Source organism: Pseudophryne corroboree, chromosome 3 (genome assembly GCF_028390025.1).
Source record: "Pseudophryne corroboree isolate aPseCor3 chromosome 3, aPseCor3.hap2, whole genome shotgun sequence".
In the NCBI taxonomy this organism is placed as follows: domain Eukaryota; kingdom Metazoa; phylum Chordata; class Amphibia; order Anura; family Myobatrachidae; genus Pseudophryne; species Pseudophryne corroboree.
Window position 1 is genome coordinate 631,494,217 of NC_086446.1, and position 10,526 is coordinate 631,504,742.

A 10,526-nucleotide genomic window follows, 5' to 3' on the forward strand; every position below is an offset into this window, starting at 1 on the left:
TGGATCTTGATCTTTCCCTATTTTACCCTCCACATTTTTGTTCTCCATCTTTTAATGTGTGGAGTTATATGCCAGTAATATATCAATAGCAATGACCTACTGTACCGTACTGCTATATATATACTGGTGGTCAGCAAAATTCTGCACTGTCCTCCTACTATATACTGCGCACAACTACAATGCAGCACAAATATGGATAGTATACTTGACGACACAGAGGTAGAGCAATGGACTACTCTACCGTACTGCTATATATATACTGGTGGTCAGTAAAATTCTGCACTGTCCTCCTACTATATACTGCGCACAACTACAATGCAGCACAGATATGGATAGTATACTTGACGACACAGAGGTAGAGCAATGGACTACTGTACCGTACTGCTATATATATATACTGGTGGTCAGCAAAATTCTGCACTGTCCTCCTACTATATACTGTGCACAACTACAATGCAGCACAGATATGGATAGTATACTTGACGACACACAGGTAGAGCAATGGACTACTGTACCGTACTGCTATATATATACTGGTGGTCAGCAAAATTCTGCACTGTCCTCCTACTATATACTGCGCACAACTACAATGCAGCACAGATATGGAACGTTTTCAGGCAGAGAACGTAGATATTTGCAGCACACTGAGCACAGATATTTGCAGCACACTGAGCACAGATATTTGCAGCACACTGAGCACAGATATTTGCAGCACACTGAACACAGAAACTGAGAGAATGCAGCCACGTCCTCTCGCTATCATCTCCAATGCACAAGTGAAAATGGCGGCGATGCACGGCCCTTTATATGCAATACGAATCTCGCGAGAATACAACAGCGGGATGATGACGTTCGGGTGCATTCGTGTTAACCGAGCAAGGCGGGAAGATCCGAGGCTGCCTCGGAATCGTGTAAAATAGGTGAAGTTCGGGGGGGTTCGGAACTCGAGGAACCAAACCCGCTCATCTCTAATATATATATATATATATGTATTTGGATAAAGTTATATGACCCGCGGTCAGGAGACCACTGGTCACAATACCGACCCCGACATCCCGCCCCACTCACAATCCCGACAGTCAGCACGGACTATTCCGAACCCGCAGCGCGAGCCCGTAAAATGCTTATTTGTGCTCCCCTTCCCCCCCCCCCGCCAGCATTCTGCTGCTGGGATCCTGGGGTGCTGACCGCCGGTATCCAGATACCAACTCATTATATATACATGGTTGAGTTACATTATTATGACCACCACCTGCTGCCATAATCAACGCATTGCAGCCTTCCCACTGACGACAGCTAAGGCTGAAACGCGTTTGGGGAGAGACACAGCCAAAGTGACCTCTATGTTACAGTGCTTAGCAGTGGAGAATCAGAAGTCAAAAGCTGGGAACCAGGAGCCAGAAGTCGAGCGCAAGAGATGCAGGCTGTGCAAAGAGCCAGATGTGTGATGGGAGAAGCCCACTGCAACTAATGATGGAGTCTAACGCACTGTGCCCTGGACGACTAACCTCCATTGTGATACGCCAATTTTAACTTTTTTATGTGTACGTGCAAAATTGAAGTAAATCCATATGTGTTTTAAAAGATACTGCACTATCTGTGCCCCCCTGTGTATTTATGTTTTTTAGGTCTATCAATTACCCTTGAGGAAGGGTGTATCTAGGGGAGCAGCAACAGATTTGCACATGAATATTGTTGTGCTATATATATATATATATATATGGCATTCCTGCACCCAGGGTTTCCATCAGACATTATGGGGCCCAGTATAAATTAAATAGAAATATCCCCCCCACACCCCCATTCTGTATACGCACACATACACGAATGTAAAATAGAAATATATCATTATTATCAATGGAAATTGTGCTTACCCGCCATCCTTAAGATAATTTAAGTGGCGCTGTACACGGTCTTATTCTGTTGGTCTTTGCCACTTCTGATGTCAGACGCACACGAGGAGGTAGCAAAGCTACAGATGGGGAAAGGGGCAGATGCACACATAGAGGGGGGTAGGGGCAAATGGAGATGGCAGCAGTGGCATAGAGGGGGGAAGTATCAGAAGCACATATAGAGGGGACAAAGGCCCTGGTGAAAAATGTGGCAAAGCACAGATGGCTAAGGAGCATAGAAGGGAGAGATGAAAATGCTCATGGGGGGTCAGATACTCAGCTGATATAGCTGACAGAAGCACACATGGGGTGGAGGGCAGAAGCACACATGGAGTGGGTGAAAGGCAGAGACACACATGGAGTGGGGGGTAGAGACACACAGATGGAGTTGAGGGGGCAGAGACACACATGGGATGGGGGCAGATACACACACATGGAGTGGGAGGGAGCAGAGACACACATGGAGTGGGACAAAGGCAGAGACACACATGGGGTGGAGGAAAGAGACACACGGGGTGGGAGGGAGTAGAGACACGCATGGGGTGGGGTGAGGCAGACACACATGGAGTGGGACAGATGCAGAGATACACATGTGGTGGGGGGGCAGAGACACACATGGGGTGGGAGGCAGGCAGAGACACACATGGGGTGGGGGGTGGGGAGCAGAGACACACATGGGGTGGGGTGGTGCAGAGACACACATGGGGTGGTGGGGTGTGGAGCAGAGACACACAATGGGGTGAGGGGGTGGGGAGCAGAGACACACATGGGGTGGGAAGCAGAGACACACCTGGGGTGAGGGGGTGGGGAGCAGAAACACACATGGGGAAGCTTGGAGAAGAGGCACTGCTTAGAAACAGTTTTCATCTGAGTGCCTCTGAGTGTCTAACACAGGCAGGGAAGCAGGGAGAGGAGAATGGAGGAACTACAGGAGACCTGGTGGCTGAAAAACTCGTGGCGGAGTCAGGACTGTAGGAGAGCGAGGAGAAAGCTTAACTAGTCCGGACTCTGGACTGAAGTCCTTTTGAGCATGAGAGAGGGGGCATACAAGCTCTATATGAAACTTAGCTCCGATGTGCACAGGCAGCCATCTGCTAGTGAGTGAGAAACAGGATGCAGCCACAATTACCAGCACCAGCGGGTCCCTCTGTCAGTGGTACATCCTGTACCCAGCATACCCTGCTGAGTCTTCCAGTAGCTTTAGTAAGCTCCACCCGCCGCCCACCACATCAGTCAGCCCGGCCTCTGAGCATAGTCAGCTGACTGTGTGAGTACACTGTACTGTGCAGCCCACTCAGCTCTGCCCAGCGTCAGCTTGTCAGTCAGCCTTGCCCCTTAGCCCCTGCCTGCTGCAAATATGTACCTGGCCTCAGAGTCACACTTTTCACTAACCAACCGCCTATCATGTAATGCGGAACGACCCCGCAGCACACCCTCTAGCTGCCCTGCCTTCCTGTACCGCTGTGCAGCGCTGGCATTTTCCAGGCCAGAGCCAGGGCTTCAGCATCGCAGATCGGATCGGTAAGAGAGATTCGATCTGCTGCTGGTGGTGGGGGGCCCTTTTAGAAAGGGGGGCCCGGGATACTTACCCCCAGGGCCACCCCCTTAATCCGGCTCTGACTGCATTACTTTTCGCCACTCATTGTTAAGAAACTGTTTTATCTGCTTCATCTATAGAGCTGAACTGTGTATCTGCTTGCTTACGCTCTACTACTATAGAACTGAACTGTATACCTTGGTTGCTAGTGTAATACACCCATTATTTGATTAAAAAAAAGACACCCCAGTGTTTTTCTTTTTTTTCCATTTAATTGTCCCCCCACATATTCAGGGCAACCCACATAGCCCATAGCAATACATGGGCTGAACTTTTAGTGAACCTGTCAGCTCTACTGACAGGGAGTTTAGCACCACTGCCTGCTAAGTCCCCCCTCACCACAGCCAGCAACAGCAGATCTCGGGAAACTGGGCCCTCACCGATTTGGTCCCTGCGTAGTAGAGCAGATGGATCAGGAAGTGGGCTGTTGCCAGGGCTTCACGCACTGGTGACTGTGGAGAGGAAGGGAACAGGAGCGGCGGGACTGATAAAAAGTGGATGCAGCGCTGGAGGAGGGAGCCCCACAGGGATGGGATAAAGAGTACCTAGGGTGCCCAGCATGTAGTGTCTGGAGCAGAGCAATGAGGAGGTGGATGCCCAGTAGCTGGGAGGACCGGAGCCAGAGAAGCCAGGCCACAACACTGAGGACCTTGCAGAACCAACATCAGAAGAAAGCCGGAGACTCTGCCTGGTAAGAAGAGCTGCCCAGATCACTGTCACTGAACAGAACATCGGGAAGTGCCGCCGCTGTTATGAGATTGGAGTGCTAAGTTGGAGAGACTGCAGCCTGTCCAGTGAGGTCGTGAATGACATCCGGTCCCCTGGATCCCGAGGAGCGGCAGCGGGTGGCCGGTGATGGGTGCACAGGCACCATGGATGACAACCCCAGACAGATGACCAAGGTGAGGACCCCAGGTGGCCTGTCTGGAGAGGGGGACTCAGAGGAACGACTACCGCTGAGGACACCCATGACCAGAAGCAAGGACCTAGGGTAGAGTCCTGTGAAAGGGTACATCCCCGGTGCGGTGCCTAATATCCTGGGTGGCGCAAAGACGGGGCCGTGTTGGAGGTGGCAGAAGAGCCACAAAGAGTGGTGAGACCCTGGTACCCTCACTTAACCCTTCTGCTGCCATACTCTGCCCCTGTAACCCTTCCACTGCCATACTCTGCTCCTGTAACCCTTCTGCTGCCGGGAACTCTGCGTTTCGGCAAAGTAATTTAGTAAAAGAGGTTAGGCTCCCCTCATTCCGGGAGCCCACAGCTGTTTATAAAAAGGGGTAAGCTCCCCTTATGGGTCTAAGCAATGGGGTAGGCTCTCCTTCCCTTCCGGTGCCCCTTGTGTTAAAGTAGAAAAGGGGGTAGGCTTCCCTTCCTCTCCGGTGCCCCTGTGGTACAAAATAATAAAGGGGGTAGGCTCTCCTTCCCTTTTGGTGGCCCCTGGTGCTTCACTAAAAAGGTGGTAGGCTCCACTCTGTTTGGTAGTGTGACCCCATTGTTTAGGGGATATATATAAGGGGGTGGACTCCCCTCTATGATTATGGCTGCACTGTTGTTAGAGGTACAAGACATAGAGTGTCTCCCTTTCCTTAGTGCTGTTGGCTGCAAGTTTGGGCCATTCGAGATACTACAACTGTGTTATGCAAATTCTGTGCATTCTCACTTCGGTTTATTGTGTATGTTAGTGCTTATGATATTTAATACTACATGCTGATACCGAGTCTGTGTTACAAAAGCCGTTCAGCTGTGTTTGATTCTTGCTGCCTCTGCTAATCTGTATACTTTACTACAAAGGCCCTTATTACTGCATGCTGGTACTGAGACTGTGATACCAGGGGCATCGAAATGGGTGGGCAAGGGTACAGCTTGCTCCCCCTAAACATGAGAGAGGCGCCGATACTGGGGCAGAGGAGAGGTGGGCAGCTAGGTGTGACGCACCTGTGTAATAGCGCCTCTGCCCCAGCTCACGCTGGCACTGGGAGAATCCGGAAAGGAGAATCATCCCGATCCCTGCCTCGTACCTGTGTCACTCTGTACCCACGGCGGGAGGCAGCGCTGTGTGCTTCCCTGCTACTCCTGCAGCACCATTACTACACGAAGATGTCGGCGCTGTGCATGTGACATTGGGACTGCGGAGGAGGAGCGGGAAGCTGCCTGACTTTGGGTGCACTCCAGTCAGCAGAGGTCAGTGTACAAAGATATGGGGGGAGGGGGGTTTGTTAAATATATTTTATAAGTGATAGTGAGAGTGGGTAATTAAATATATACAAGTTGGGGATGAGGTGGGATCATTAAATATTTAATGGGTGGGGGATCATATGTAAGGGGTATCCGGTCTCTTGGTCGACAATAACTTGGTCGACAGTGTCTAGGTCGACCACTACTGGTCGACAGTAACTAGGTCGACAGGGTTTCTAGGTCGACAGAGTCTAGGTCGACTGGTCAAAAGGTTGACATGAGTTTTTTACTTTTTTTATTCATTTTTTGAACTTTTTCATATTTTACGATCCACGTGGACTACAATTGGGAATAGTAAGCTGTGCCGAGTGTGGCGGTAGCGGAGCGAGGCACCTTGCCCGAAGCATGGCGAGTGAAGAAAACAACACCAAAAAAAAAGTAAAAATACTTGTCGACCTTTTGACCATGGTGGGGTGTGTGTGTGTGTGTGTGTGTGTGTGTGTGTGCGCGTGTGTGCATGCGAAGTCCGTATGTGTGTGTATATGTACAATTGCATTGCACACGCTAGGCCGCCGCCCTCTGGGAGTGTATTTTAGCTTCGCAGAATAGCGATCGAAAGATTAGCAGAACTGCTACTAAATATTTTCTTGCAGTTTCTGAGTAGCTCCAGACCTGCTCCTAGATTGTGATCAGCTCGGTCCGTTTAGTTCCTGGTTTGATGTCACAAACACGCCCTGCGTTCGGCCAGCCACTCCCCTGTTTCTCCAGACACTCCCACATTTGTACCTGGCACGCCTGCGTTTTTTAGCACACTCCTGGAAAACGCTCAGTTACCACACAGAAACGCCCCTTTCCTGTCAATCGTTCACCGATCAGCAGTGCGACTGAAAAGCGCCGCACGAACACCAGCAAATCTACTAAGTTTTGTGTAAAATAACTTAGCACATGCGCTCTGCGTACCATGTGCATGCGCATTTAGCAACAAATCGCAGCATAGCTAAAATCGGCAACAAGCGAACAACTCGGAATGACCACCAATATGTATGTGTATAAATATATATGTATATATAAATGATATATATAAGGGTATATATATATATATATATATATATATATCAATACAAATAAAGCTGCGCATTACAGTCCACCTTAGACTTATATGTTAGTCCATAATTAGCAGTCTGTGTCCGGTTATTTGAATATTTAAAGATGTATTCTGCCGCCTCCTCCGCCTTAGGACCAGAGCCACTGAATCCAATGTACATGCAAGTAAAAGAAGAATGGAGGGCGCAGGTGTGAGTAAAATATTACAATTCCATTTATTAAAAAACAAAGCTCACATACATCTTAGCTTCAGAAGATCAGCATAATCAACAGTTTGGCAGCAAAGCCTCAGGGTTACTCCGTCCCGTGTTGATTAAAACGGCAAACCGCGAGAGCCGCCAGGCACAGCCCGTCAATCGCGGCGGGACCAGACTTGGTGACGTTCACACGTCTATCGCTCCACAAGCCACGTCCAACGCGTTTCGTCGATGGACGTCCATCGACGAAACGCGTTGGACGTGGCTTGTGGAGCGATAGACGTGTGAACGTCACCAAGTCTGGTACCGGCGCGATTGACGGGCTGTGCCTGGCAGCTCTCGTGGTTTGCCATTTGAATCAACACGGGACGGAGTGACCCTGAGGCTTTGCTGCCAAACGGTTGATTATGCTGATCTTCTGAAGCTAAGATGTATGTGAGCTTTGTTTTTTAATAAATGGAATTGTAATATTTTACTCACACCTGCGCCCTCCATTTTTCTTTTACATATATATATATATATATATATATATATATATATATTTATACACACACATACACATATATGGACTTGGACAGACTTTACACGCACACACATACAGTACACACACACATATATGTATAGGAAGGTGTGGGGACATATAGTACACATAATAGAATATATATTTATATATATACAGTATATATGCATAAAGATGACAGCTTGCACTCTGCAGACTTGTTAATAGTTTTAAAAATATCCTATATTCCTGTTTCGTCCTTGAGCCCGTTATCAGGCAAAATATTGTGCCTGACGACGGACGCAAGCCCGAAATGTAGAAATATCGGATGTTTTTAAACTGTTAACAAGTCTGCAGAGTGCAAGCTGTCCTCTCTATGCCTATATTGGGGCTACCAACCCTAGGAGGGCACCGTAGCAAGTATACCTGTCACCATTTGTGAGTCTCAGACACATGGAGCTGGTTTTAGATCAATATATATATATATCCTGCAAATGGGGAGGTGGCACAGTGGGCACAGCCAGTGGTGCTGTGCTGATGTGAGGGAGAGGCCCCCCTATCTCAAGTTCCCCGTGCCCCCCAAAGACTTAATCCGGCCCTGCTTCTCCTTCTCTTTCTGGGCCCGCCTCACGGTATGCTCCCCCTCCTGGCCTTATTGATCTGAGACATCCGGGTCAAGCAAGGAGGCAGCGGAGCTGTGCTGCAGACCAATGGGTGGCTGTACGGAGGGGTGAACACGAGCCTGGCCAGCAATGGGGTACCGGAGTTTGAGGGACCAGAGTGAGCGTCCTTTCTGCCTGCAGGGTATCAATGTGAAAAATTGCAAAGTGGAAGCTGGAGGACGGGAAACTGGCGGCAGATGCTGCCCGACCAGATATCATGCGCAAGAACCTGCTTCTGGCGGTGCTCTTCCTGATGTTTGGCGTGGAGATCAGCTTTAAATTTGACACAAAGACGTAATTTACCTGCTGAACCTCTGTCATCTAATCACCATGTTGCAGGTAATACTAATAAAAGTAATGCCCCCACACATCTTCCTGTCATATACCTGTTGAACCCCTGTCTTATGTTTATCGGTTGGGGCTGATATGCCATCAGTCAGAATACCGACCGTGGCATCCCGATGGTTAGAATCCCGATGGGAAGGTAAGTATGTTTACCCTACCCCCCAACCCTCCCTTTTAGTAGCCTAATCCTAACCCTCCCCCCATCCCACTGCAGCCTAACTCTAACCCTCCCCGGTGTGCCTTTATCTAACCCCACACACACACAGCCTAACCCTCCCCACCCCGCAGAGCTTAAACCTCCCCGGGGTGCCTAAACCTATTCCTCCCTTTCCCATAGCCTAAACCTTACCCCACCCCCTGCCCCGCAGCCTTACCTTCCCTGGCTGTGCCTAACCCCCCCTTCCCGCAGCCTAAACATAACTCTCCCCATCGCAACCTAAACCTAACCTCCTCCAATCCCCCACCTCCACCCTCTGCGGCTTACCTCTCCAGTGGTCCAACATACAGACATCCTGGAATACTGACCACCGGGATTGTGATAATTTTCAGAATACCAACACAGCATTCCAAGCAGTGTCGGGATTCAGGCGTAAGTATTTAGACCACCGGGATCCTCACCAGATCCCGTGCTTACCATGTTGCTGATAATACTAATAATCATAATGATGCACCGACACTTATGCCTATTATTTCACCCACTGCCACTGTGTGCTGGGAATCTAGGGGCGCCAAACTCATGTTATATCTTGCCTCCCCCATCCTAAAAACGTTCTGACGCCCCTGTGTGATACTAAAGCCGTTCAGCTGTGTTTGTGTCTTGCTGCCTCTGCTAAACTGCATTCTTCACTAAAAAGGGCCTCATTACTACATGCTGATACCGAGACTGTGTTACAAAAGCCGTTCAGCTGTAGCTGTTTTTGCTTCACCCGCTTGTTACCCAACGTTAATGCTGGTTACCTGAGACTGAGATTAAAGTCAAAACCAGCCCATTTACTGTGCACCTGTATCTTCTGTAAACTGTTCTTTATATGAACTGTTAGGTATGGTTTCATTATATCCTTGCAACTGTTAAGGTGTGTACACATGGTAAGATCTTTTCTTCCGATTCTGACTATATAGTCAGAATCGGAAGAAAAGATAGTGCAGATTGCAAGGTGACAGTCACCTTGCGATCCCGATCCGATGCCGATGCGCAGCCCCGCGCGGTCGGCATCGGACGAAAAAATAGGCTGTGCAGGCAAGTCAATCCTGACTATCTCTATAGAAGAGATAGTCAGGATTGACACTTAGCCAAAATCGCACAGAACCAGGATCGCAAGCACACTCATTATGTGCTTGCGATACTGGCTAAGTGCCGACCCGGCCCCCCGTCGCACAGTGAGAATCGGATAAGTCCGAATCTCACCGTGTGTACACGGCCTTACCCTTTACAATTGGGGGTGATTCAGACCTGATCTCCATCCTTCTGCCTAAAGTTACAGGTCAGATCCAGAGAGAGCTGACACCGAAGTTGCAAAAGAAATCAGGTATGACCGACATCAGCACCACCTTCACTACATACACAGCTGTATCACAGGTATGTTTTACTGTAAGGGATGGCATTTGTAGTTTATACTGTAAGTACTATATTACATTTTGCTTTAGACTGTAGCATCTAAATGGTTTATATATGGGACAAAACAAAGGTGTGTATAACCCCACGTGGTCCCATAAAAAAACAACAACACAACCACCTGGTCCCAGAAAAGAAAAAGAAAGAAAGAGAAACAAGATACAGTATATCTCAGTAGTGTATAATAGACTTTCATGCGCTAGTTACTTTGAGTGAAACTTTGAGCTATTGATTAGCGGGTAGTATAGTAACAGATACAGCCTGTGCAGTGACAGAATTTGTGAGAGGTGGGCCGAGGTGCAAAAATATGCTTTGGCCTCCTCTTCTGCCCCACCCCAAGTTCATAATATGCCACATGGCAGTAGGTAACAGGAAGAGGCTGCGGGTGATAGGGAGAGACAGAGAATTACATGACGAGGCAGAAAGTGACAGAAAAAGAGAGT

At 48.7% G+C, this 10,526-nt stretch overlaps 1 long non-coding RNA gene across 1 annotated transcript in view; it reads left to right on the plus strand.

Annotated features, from left to right (window-relative positions):
- Nucleotides 1-10,526, plus strand: part of LOC135056485 (uncharacterized) — a 56,685-nt gene that overhangs the window by 19,108 nt on the left and 27,051 nt on the right. The window contains exon 2 of the long non-coding RNA XR_010243985.1: nucleotides 9,947-10,047. This is a non-coding gene — a long non-coding RNA (uncharacterized LOC135056485). The remainder of the gene's footprint in view (nucleotides 1-9,946; nucleotides 10,048-10,526) is intronic.